The following is an 11759-nucleotide window of genomic DNA, read 5'->3' on the forward strand; positions in this document are numbered from 1 at the left end:
AAAAAAAGTCTAATGTATAAATAATCTAGTTTCTTATAACACAAAAATGTTAGGAAATATAAAGATCAAATCATAACAACCACTATGAAAATTCAAGAACAATAATAAGAGTTTAGACCTATAAATTTTACCTTTTACTATATGTATATAATTCTAGAATTCACAAGTCAAGAGAACCTAAACAGATTGGAATTTTCTTACCTAAAATACTTGAAAAACACTCCTTATAAAATTTTATTTTCAACCTTTCTTAATCACACCCTACAATTTTTGTTGTTCAAATTTTTTTTTTTGTCCATTTTGACTACCTTACTTTTGAAGAAATACCATCCTTTGACAAAATGAGGAAACCTCCTCTTTACATTTTGATATAAAACCCATTTTTCTCCAAGTTTTCTTCCAAAAGAAGTTAAAATATATTTAATTATATATTCCATATAAATTAATTATATATTCTTAATTCTTTGGAAGAAGGAGATATTTTTTGGTCTTGATTTTTGTACTTTTTAAATGTTTGATAGAAAGTTTTATCTATTTGTAGGGTACGTTTTGAACAATTGTAAGTGAATCTCCCTAAAGTCATAAAAATAACAATAAATTCCAAAACAAAATATAACTCAAATAAATAATTAAGGCATTAATAATCTCTCTTCATTTTTTTTTATTCTCTTAAATTGATGTGGAATATAAAACATAATTTAGAGTTTTGTATATGTATTTGTTATTTTTGAAACAAATTGTCTGGGTGGTGTAGTTGGTTATCACGCTAGTCTCACACACTAGAGGTCCCCGGTTCGAACCCGGGCTCAGACATATATCTATTTTGTTTGTTTTAATTATTTCCTAAATAATGGTATATTTTCATTCCTGCAGCTGAAGCAAAAATTTTTGTTTTATTTTCTTGGTCATGTTTTTTCATTTTAATAATACTTTCATTCTTTCACTTTATATTCATTTGGTGTACATTTCTAATATTTCAATATATTTTATTTTTATTAAAAAGTTCTGACATTTTGTTAAAATAATATTATCTACTTGTCTCAAACGTCCAACAAATTCTTCAAGTTAATTATTAAAAAAAATTTGGTATATTATTTCATCATTTCAAACAAATAAAACTCCTCCAGTTATTTATAATGAAGTTATCAAAATAATATTTTAAAAAATAGGAAAAAAAATCCCACAATAAAGCTTTAAAAAGTTAATACTTTTAAATATTCACCGACCACATCGTGATTGATGATGTCCAATTATCATAATACGTGTCGTTAAACATGATTAAATTAAAATTTTGTGTATGCAACTCGGGGGTATGTGGTTTATGTAATTTAAATTATATATATCAAGTTAAATGATTCAATTTATAGCATAATTGTATTTTAAAAATGACATAATTCGTCTGTCAAAGAAAAAAATAATAATAATTCGAGTAGGCAAATTGATGGCATCCTTTTTCTTAATTAATATTACAATAATTGGCTCATATAGTCAACGATAGAGTTAAGAGTTTGAGGATACTTTTTGTACATAATATAACAATTAATTGATGGTCTTTTTTAATTAATATTTTTATATATATATATATATATATATTCTTTTTGAGAAAATTTTATACAGCAATTATTAGTTTAACTTTTAAGGTTGCTCGATATTTTGATTGGTTGTATTATCGAATTATATATTGAAAGAGTGCTCCTCTTATTATAAACGATTGAAAAATAAATATTGTTAAATTTAAAAAAAAAAATTCTTAAATTTTATAATTGTTGGATTATCGTATCAAACCCTTTGAATTTATGAAATTTAAAAAAATTTAGGAAAAAGAAAATCAATTTTACTTACAACACATCAATTTCTACAATAAACTTTAATATTATTAAATTGGACACTAGACTTAGATAAGTGTTACAGTTTTTTTTTTTTTTTTAAAATCACATGTTTTGTAATTCATTTAACCAATATAATAACAAATTTTAAATTATTCATCAAAGATAAAAATTGCAACGAACTTCTTCAAAGTTAATGTACATATTGCAATACTTATCCAAATTTAAGGCGCAATTTAATTTAATACATTTGATCAAATTTAAGGTAAATTTTGATTTTTCCCCAAAAAATTACCATTTTATTCTCATAGTTTTCAAAAGATCCATTTTTAATCCAACAAAAAAATATTATAGTGACCTAATATTCGTTCACTCAATACTCACCAACTTATGTGAATTAAATACGTTCTCATATCAATGACTTAGTACACATATATTTTAAGTCCACTCTTTATTAAACAATTAATGAAAACACATGCGAGTGGAACAAAAATGATATTTTTTTATAAGTTTATGAACTAAAATAAAATTTTTAAACAAACTTTAGAACCAAAATTGAATAAAAATAAAAAATAAGAAATAACTTTGAAGATACCAAGTGTGCAATTGGGCTTCTTCAAGTTGGTGCATTATCTGAACATCCATACTGTCAAGACTTTTGGGTTCACCAAAATGTCTTGTACCAATAAAACGACTATTTTAATCTCTCTCTTTCTTAATTAGAACTTTGTTTGCACTCCTAGCTATCTTGGAAAAAATTTTAAAATGTACTTAAATATTATTAGGTGTGATTATTGTAGGCAGTAAATAAATAATCATAAGAAAACTTTGTAATAATGAAATGTTTTAAATGAAATATATGTCAGTTAGATACAAAATTAAATCACTAGTCTAGTTGTTGTGCTAGTCAAAAGAAGTTAGGATGGTCTAACTTAAATTTGTGAGCGAGAATAATTTTGCAAAACCAATGGCAAGTATCATAATGGTAATTATCTGTGATTAAATTTGTTTTGTGCAACAAAGTGGATGATATTGGCTTACCCGGTCAAACTGATTCAGCAAGATGAAATGAAGTGGAGCGAGCAGAAAAATCGTTCAGGAAGAACCTGCATAGAGGAGCAAATACTCTGACGCTCGAGTCAATTAAGAAGTTCGACCTTGATATTGAGACCGAGATAGAATGAGATACCTGACTACAAAGTGGAATCCCTATATATAGGTTTAAATGTTTGACAGTGCGTCTGATCGACGGTTGAGCATATCGGATTGCAGCTATTCCTGTCGAAAGTACTCGTGTTGGTCGTGCAGAGTTTGAATATCTCTCCACCCAGAATTTGACTAAGTGTATGCATAGGTGGAACGAGTGTTTGAGACCGACCTGATAGTCGGTTTTTCGATGAATAACAATGTCAATAGGCTCATTTTTCTATTGTAGGTTGAGTAAGTTACATGTGAACAGGTACGTAACACAAACAAAATTATATATTTAACCTATTATAAATGAAATTGTATATTTAATATATTATAAAAATATAAAGGAAATATATGCCAAGGTTAAATTTTTAAAAACTTAATAAACAACATTATATATTTAACATATCATAAAAATATAAAGGAATTTTGTAGTAAGCAAGCTTGAGAAATTAAAATAAATAAAAAGATTATTATATATATATTTTTTAGGACAAGTACAGGATTATCAATTTGGCATTTAACAACTTTTGTCTATTTTATTAAGACCAAGGTACGTTAAAATTATTAATTAAACAGACAAATGTGTAAGTTCTGAATATCTGAAACGTTCAAGTCTGAGTGGTGTAGTTGGTTATCACGCTAGTCTCACACACTAGAAGTCCCCGGTTCGAACCCGGGCTCAGACAATTATTAATCTTTGTTCTTTTTCTTTTGTTTTTGTTTTTTCTTTTGCGCTTATCAAACAAGTCAAATAAATAGAAAAATGAGGCAATTTTCTTGTTAGAATACCGTTGCTTTGTTCGATATTAAAAAACGAAACTTTTATTTTTATTTATTTATTTTTTAAACAAAAACTTTTATTTCTTAACTACTAACTAGTGATTAGTGATAGTAATATGCACACATATATATAGTTATATCTATTGAGCTTTCTTAAGTAATTGACTTAAATGATTAAATTTTTCTTTAAAAAGAATGATTGAATTTAGTGATAATATAATATAATAGTGAAGCGTGAAATAACGCTTACTTTTCCAGAGTCAACGATGTCATTTTTTTCATCACAGAGATTAGTGGATTAAATTATAAGAAAATGTTGAAATAAAAAATGAGATTTCAACTTTTGAACTGATGTGGTTTTAGTGACTTTGACGTTTTTTTATCTTCCAATAAGATTATTTGTATGGGTAGTATTGTTTATGATTTAAAAATAATAACCCCTTATGTATCAATTACATAGAACAAATATATTATTGCTGTAAAAAAAAATCATAGAACAAAATAACAAATATATCATATAAACTGCAGCCTACTTGTAGGATATATCTATTAATTAGCCCATGATTTCTAACTGATATTATTGATTAATTAAAATTTAGACCAAGTAAACAGCCTATCATTAGTCAGCAATTAATAAAATCAATTTAGAGTTGCTGACTATTTTGTAATTAGTTTATTTTTGTGCCATTCTTATAAAATATCCTTCTTAAATTATTAATTTACTAATATCTTTTGCTAAAATTTAGATAAATTGTTCTTTCGGGACTTGGAGTTATGAATTTAAACATTCGATCTTAAAATCCCAACCAGTTAAAATTAAAGCTATGATTGAGTTGATAAAGCCACAAAATTGGCGATATGAAATTTTTTGTTCAAGTTTGGAAACAGTACTTACCTAAACTTTTGAAAATGACACCACCTAAATGAATTCAAATTCAAATGAAATATAAAATACAATAAAAAATTTTTAGTATTATGCATTAATTAAAAAATTGTAGCATTTTTAAAAATACCTATTAAATTTATGCTATAGAGTAAAATTCATATATCATAAGGTAAAATACATTTTTGTCTCTAAGATTTTAGGTAGGTGTCTACTTGGTCCCTAAAGTTTCAAAATGAACACTTTTGGTCCCTGAGATTTAAGGTAGATGTATAATTAGTCCCTGAAGTTTCAGAATGTATACTTTTGGTCCTTGAGGTTTCAATTAGGTGTCAACTTGGTTCCTTAAATTTTAAAATGAACACTTTTGATCCCTGAAATTTGAGAAATAGTTCTAAATGGTCCATAATTTTTTTAGTGTTATTAATTAATATTAAAATGACGTGGCAAATTGCAAATAAATTGCTTATTGTAGTTGGTGATGTGACAAATTATATTAATTAAATAATATATGTTCGGTATGAATGACGGACGGCGGCGACAAAGACGTGGCAGCCGTTGGAAAAGGGTAGGAGAAAGAGAGATGAAGATATGAGGGGAGGAGAGACAAAGTATCATCACCTACACATATATTGTTTAATTAATATAATTTGTCACGTTAGCAACTACAATAAATAATTTAATTGCAATTTGCCACGTCATTTTAATATTAGTTAACAGTAAAAAAAATCATGGACCATTTAAAACTATTTCTCAAAGACCAAAAATGTTCATTTTAAAACTTCAGGGATCAAGTTGACACCTAATTTAAACCTTAAGGACCAAACATGTTCATTTTGAAACTTCAGGGATTAAGTAGACACCTACCTCAAACCTCATGGACTAAAAATGTTCATTTTGAAACTTAATGAACCAAATAGACATCTAGCTCAAATCTCAGGGACCAAAAATGTATTTTGTCCTATATTATATTGATTTAGATTGGTTGAAAAATCAACCTTCGTTTTTAAGTAAGGTATTAAATTTATATTGTCATGTTGATATTTACATCAATATCTTCCTATGTCTCGTGAATTGGAGGTGGATTGACATTTAAAATATAGCGTAGAAAAGTCAACTAAACATCAAAATATATAATTAGTGGACATATATCAATAATTAAAATTTTAAACTTATTTAAAGATAATGAAATATTTATTTGTTAAGTTAAATCACTTGGATGAATCTATTGATTTTTGCCATCTTTTCATAAAGATTCATCAATATTTTATCGATATTTTCATAAAATCAACACATCAATATTTAAAGTCTTATTCCAATAAATGCTTGTTACAATTAGTTTTAAATATTATTTTGATCTCTGTACTTTTACTTTTCATTTATCTTGAAGAAATTGATTTGTTTCTTGTTCTTTTAAAAAGGTACGGTCGGAGGTAGATTTTAGCTCACACCTGGCACATTAATTGGAAGATGAGTATTACACGTGGCTTTCATCAATATGCTTCAAGTGTCACCACCTCAGTCTCATGTTCGATGATCGAGTTGACGTCTTGCATGGCCGAACCGACCAAGCTTCATAGAGATGTGCTCTCACTCCGTTGTTGAGCTAATCAGCTTCATCTCAGCTCAGCCCCAGTCTTCGACATACTCCACAACAACGCGCCGCGATTCATGGCTACCTTAAAGAGCCATTGAAGCCTTGCACGGAACACGGTCGCGGATCTCACCTATAAATAAAACCCATTTACTCCATTTTGGGGTATGCGAACGTCCCTTTTCTCTCTGAAAAACACCGCGGATAGTTCCTGCCTTTGGCATCAGAATGTTTTCTGTTTTGCAAGTTACCTGCCCAATCTGTTCCAGCTCATTCGCCAAGTCATTTTGACTTTCGAGTTGAGTTTTGCAATTTGGTCAAATTTGTGATCAGACAGTGACCAATTTGGTATTTATTTGCGAAATATTAACACAACTTTCATGCCCAAAATACAAATATATAATTACAGTTCAAAAAAATTAGTAAGTAAAGTATTATGCTAAAGTTGCGATGGAAATAAATAAGAATAAAATAAAAATGAAAATTTTAAAATAATGACTTTTACAATAATCACGTGGAAATAATATGGATTAATATTTCAGCCCCTTCTAATTGTACGGTTGTACGGAGGGCCCTGATTTGGCGTGGAGCGGTGGTTATGCGTTTAAACTAGAGGTTGGCGTGAGCGACACATCGGCGAGTGAGATTTGGTTGTACAACCACATGTCGTTCGGCTGACCCATTCAATCATTAAATATAAAAAATTTAAAAACTGGACCCCACCGCAAGATCACATCTACAACCGTTAAAATTATTGGAGGGGCCAGGATCCTGTACATTTGGGGTACCATACGATTCCCTGCAAACGAATCTCAGCCGCTCGGGAATAAACGTTCATTGATGCATTACGTATCACTGGATTAACGCCGTACCGTAATCATTGAATGCCTATCCGATCTTACCGTGGGTCCGTCCGCACCTAATCATTTGATGCTCCCGTTCTAACCGTTTAATTGATTAACAAAACGATGTCGGAGCGACACGTCAGGTAAAATAGGGCCCAATTGTGGATCGAGTGGCCCAGTATTTGAGGCCCAAAATTGAGGAGCGTCCGCAGCAGTAGCACAGCCCGAAACTCGTGGCTTTACAAGCCCTATCCATTAACTAACCACTACTTTTATTTCATTTTTCCAAAAATAATATTTTAAAAAGACCACTAATTATTATAGTGGCTGAGATTTCATCTCGAGTTCTTGGGGAATTCTTTTGGCTAAATTATTCAAAAGCCACGAAACTCTATGGTTAGGTTTAGATATATTTTTATTTTTTAAAGATTTCACTTTTATCTCTAACTTTTAGACACATTCAAATATGGAACAATTTTATTATTAAAATAAGTTATTAATTTTTTTTCTGAGTACAACTACCTATGAGATACAGAGATTTAAATCTTTGAAGAAGTAGATACTATTTATTACTTAGTTAAGCTATAATAAATAATAGAATAATGGTTGGTTTGTAAACAAAGGAGTGATAGATATAATTCTTTAAGAAAATTAATAGTACACGTGGCAAGATTCAAAACTTTACATTTAAGAAAATTTACTATAACTTGAGGAATTGAATTATATTCTATTCGACTTGAATTGACTATTTTTCTAGATAAAAAAGTTCCTACTTCAATATGTAAAGTATGGTAGTTATTCTATTTTTTAATCTATAAGTTTTGGGTCATTTGATTTTATATTATTTAACAAAAATCTAATGTGGGCACGTTCCTTCTTTTATTAGTAGATATATTTACAATAGACAAGTATTCAAAGTTACATGTAGTATCATATATTGTATATTATATAGTTTAAATTATCCTATTATAGTATCATGTCTAAAAAAACATCATCCTATTTGTAATAATCCATAAACAACGCTAAACTTTTAAATTATGCTATTTTACTTTCTGTCATTTATTGATTTTTCTAGTTCAACGAAATGTAAGGAGGATATTCAAATTTCTAACTTTTAAGTCGATTATATATGTCTTAATCAGTTAACCTATGTTATTCTTATATTGACATTCATTGGTAGTGTTGAAATGCAATGAGAATTGATGTCTTAATCAGTCTTGGTATTAAAATGGACAAATGCATAAGAATTTACGAATGGTCAACATATTTTTTTTTAACATTTATTAATAACAATGATCATTGGAACTCATAAATTAAAATACATAAACAAATTTTAAACCCTTAAAAGTACAAGATGATTTTGACGTAGATATAAGATTATAGAGACAAAAAACTTGAGCATCAATTGGTTGAGGAGATAATATTTTCAACCAAAAGATTGGATATTAGAATCTCACCCGAATTAGTTTAAGGACATATATTTTCAACCAAAAACTAATTAAGGACGTTTTATATTAGAAAAAATAGTTAAGGGGTATATCATTTATCCACCTACTCCTACACGTCGTTGAACTCATCATCTATCAAAATCAAACCTATTTATTTCATGTGACCAAACCAATTGATATTTATTACTTAATAATCTAATCGACTAGATTTGGTCGATTCCATCGATGTTTTAAATTTGGACTCAATTTGTGATTTGATTTTTTTTTCTTTCATAAAATAGCCCGTGAAAGTCATGAATTTAATCTTTAAGCCATTTCATAAAAATTTCCACCAACATTAAACACTGATTACACAATCAAACGTCACTTCTTCCCTTTCCTATTTCACTTTTCTTTAACTTCAATGTTTCATAGGTTGTTGTCACCTCCACTCACAAAGAAAGACTTTAGAAAAACCTACATTGATAAACAAAATTAATTTACAAAACTAATAAAATAGACATATTTGATCCTTTCGAATTTAGTTTTATATGTTTTTAAAATTTATGCTCTTTCTCCCCATTTTCTTGGATGTACTTCTCACGGTTTCTTAAACACGTTTAAATTTTCAGTTAAATTAAAAAACAAATACAAAATTTTAAAACTTACCTTTTTATGTTTTGAAAATTTAGCTTGGATTTTTAGTTTTTAAAGAGTAAATAAAAAAAAAACAAAGAAATAAATAAGGTGGAACTTGGAAGTTGGGTTTATAAACTTGATTTTTAAAAAGAAAAAACAAAATAGTTGAAACGATTTTTCTTTTGCTCAACATTACTTGATCCCTTTAAGTTAAAACCGTGCATAATTTTTAATTTCATAGATGTTTTAAAAGTTTCGGTTTTATTTTTAAAATATTAATAATTTTCAAGAAGTCTCTGCTTGAGAAATTAAACCTTTTGTAATGAAAAAAAAAGGTTAAATCGCAAGTTTAGTCAGCGTTCTGTCTATTAATATCAATTTTAAAATCTTCCAACTACATCAATAAAATTTTTATTTTTACATTCTATTAAGTGTCTTCTATTAATAATGTTATTTAAATATTAGCACGTGATTTGTTGATTAGACAAACTTTTTTTTAGTACAATATGTTGGGGAGGAGATTCGAACTCACAACTTTTGGTTGGAGATATGTGTCAATTACTGTTGATCTACGCTTCCTTTGGTGATTAAGTATGATATGACACATCGATGGACGCCAACAATAAGAACAATCAAGGAAAAGAAAACTACTATTTTGATTCCTATATTTTCAGGCTTGGTTCATTTTAGTCCATGTACTTTAAAAATATCTATTATGGTCCATGTACTTTAAATTTTGGTTCATTTTAGTCCGTACTTTGAAAATGTTAATTTTGGTCTACTTTTAAAAAGTGATCATTTTAGTCCCTATTTGTAATATTACACCTAATGAAAACTCTTTAGTATAAAGTAATGTTTACATTTTTAAAAATATATTGATTTTAGTGTCGTGTTGAAATTGTGATAGAAAAAAGTGAGATTAAGAATAAAATTATGGTCCCTTCTTAAAAGTACAGGGATCCAAACGAACATTTTGAAAGTGCAGAGACCAAATTGAACCAAAATTGAAAATATAGGGACCAAATTAATATTTTAACCAAGAACTCGTTAGAGTCAGAATGGAAAATCCACTCATTGAATTTTTTTTAAAATACTATTTTGGTTCTTATACTTTCAGCTTTGGTCCATTTTTGTTCCTATGCTTTTAAAGTATTCATTTTAGTTGATGGAATTTAAACTTTGGTTCAATAGGGTATCGCGCTCAATATATTTCTTGAAATGTAACCACGATTTTTTTTAGTACAACATGTGAGGTTGGAGGATCGAACTCACAACCAATATATGCAAATTACAACTAAACTATACTCGCTTTGGCATGTAATCATGACTTTATATTAAAGAGAAATCTGTGCTTAAATTTTGCAAATATAGACCAAAATGGTCACTTTTTAAGAATACATGGACCAACATGAACATTCTCAAAATATATGAACTAAAGTTGTACAACACTCAAAATAAGAATTTAATAAGTATAAGAGCCAAAATGAACCAAAAACAAAAAAAATATTTCAATCTTTAAATTTTTAAACTACACCGTCATCAAATTTGAAAAACTAAACTTATAATTTTATTTGATAGGAAAGTTACAACTTATAATTTAAAGGATAAATTACCAATAATATCCCTATTCTTTGCCATTTATTTAAAAAAATATTTATATTCTATCAAAGTTCTAATACTATCGTTAACATTTCATAAGCATTTCAAGCAAACATATGTTAATATTTTAAATAGAAAATTGAAGTAGTAGAATCTATAACAATATGACAAGAGATGAAAGGTAGAAGAATCAAATTCTATTGTCTGGATTAACTTTGGAAAGAGAGAAAAGGTAGAAGAATCAAATTTCTGATGATGATAGAGGAAGAAGATTTTTAGCGTTAATTGCTATGTTAATTACCATGTTAACTATTTGTTAAAATGATATATAGAAATATTTATAAAAAATCAAGAGTAGTATTGAAAAGATATTTTGAGAAAAGAAAGGGTAAAGTTGTATTTTATTTTCGTCGTAATTTAATCTAATTTGAACTAAAATCAATATGCAAAAGAAAATAATGTTGAGAGGGACAATTTATTTATTATTAATGACAATTGGCACTTTTTGGGGAATTACAAAATTGAGACATCCCTTGTCGTCAAACCACTTATTATTTTCAAATTTGAAGCCTTTAAAGAAATTCCTTAGAAATTATTTTTAAAAAAATCTCAAAACTGTTGCAAATAGAGACGACCCCACGTGGCGGGCCCACTCTCATTAACGCGTCGCGGGCCCCACAGGTGACGTGGATGGGGCTCGCAAGGGGCGTTGCAATTTATAATGATTGGAGTTGGAAGCAAAAAACATTGGACACGTGGAAGGCCGAGACCCTGCCACGACAGTACCCAAATGGAGGTTGAAGAAAAAGGGTTCAGACGCCTGAGCTTCCAGAAACTTCACGGTAACTCCTGGCTAGAAATCGCCAAGGGATCTGATGGCTGAAATGGCGCCACCTGTCATGTGTACCACGTAAGCATCCGACGTGGCGCGCCCCTTCCCCTGAAAATGATACGTTCCCCTTTTTTATGTCC

General features: G+C 28.7%; 2 non-coding genes across 2 annotated transcripts; both read left to right on the forward strand.

The window, feature by feature from the left end:
- Positions 1-739: 739 nt before the first annotated feature.
- On the forward strand, positions 740-813 carry TRNAV-CAC (transfer RNA valine (anticodon CAC)). The gene has a single exon. It is a non-coding gene; the product is annotated as a tRNA-Val (tRNA).
- A 2819-nt stretch (positions 814-3632) lies between these two features.
- On the forward strand, positions 3633-3706 carry TRNAV-CAC (transfer RNA valine (anticodon CAC)). Its single transcript has one exon. It is a non-coding gene; the product is annotated as a tRNA-Val (tRNA).
- The last annotated feature ends 8053 nt before the right edge of the window (positions 3707-11759 follow it).

Source organism: Momordica charantia (assembly GCF_013281855.1).
Source record: "Momordica charantia cultivar OHB3-1 chromosome 9 unlocalized genomic scaffold, Mcharantia_2.0 BLBB01000009.1, whole genome shotgun sequence".
In the NCBI taxonomy this organism is placed as follows: domain Eukaryota; kingdom Viridiplantae; phylum Streptophyta; class Magnoliopsida; order Cucurbitales; family Cucurbitaceae; genus Momordica; species Momordica charantia.